Source organism: Fragaria vesca, linkage group LG3, assembly GCF_000184155.1.
Source record: "Fragaria vesca subsp. vesca linkage group LG3, FraVesHawaii_1.0, whole genome shotgun sequence".
In the NCBI taxonomy this organism is placed as follows: Eukaryota; Viridiplantae; Streptophyta; class Magnoliopsida; order Rosales; family Rosaceae; genus Fragaria; species Fragaria vesca.
The window spans coordinates 2,678,167-2,678,566 of record NC_020493.1 but is presented as its reverse complement, the minus strand read 5'-3'; the positions used below and the strand labels follow the sequence as shown (position 1 = coordinate 2,678,566).

At 46.0% G+C, this 400-nt stretch overlaps 1 protein-coding gene across 1 annotated transcript in view; it reads right to left on the bottom strand.

Annotated features, from left to right (window-relative positions):
• Positions 1-400, bottom strand: part of LOC101310880 — a 1,534,871-nt gene that overhangs the window by 1,069,273 nt on the left and 465,198 nt on the right. The window lies entirely within an intron of this gene.

Below are 400 nucleotides of genomic sequence, written 5' to 3'. Positions count from 1 at the left end.
GAACGCTGCTGGAGTGTTCTGGGGTGGAGGCGCGCCGTCACCGGCGCCGGAGGGTGGAGAACGGACGGAGGTCCGCACTTTAAGCCGAGTGCGGACGTCCGCTTCACATCCGGCCTGTATATATATATATATATATATTTTAAGTTTTTGAACTCATGACTTCAACCATGTCAATTAAGCTAGCTAACAAACTATATCACGACTCACCGATATAACACTATTTAACTTGAAGCTTCATTAACCACCATAGGTGGTCGAGTTGGTAAGGGCCTAGGTGTGGAACCCCATACTTAGGTTCGAATCTCAGCCGACGATAATTGGAGTTAAATCCTAATTTATTCTTGGTGACCAATTAGTCTCTAGGCCTTGAAAGTCAAAGCTCACGCAGATTAGTCTTTGG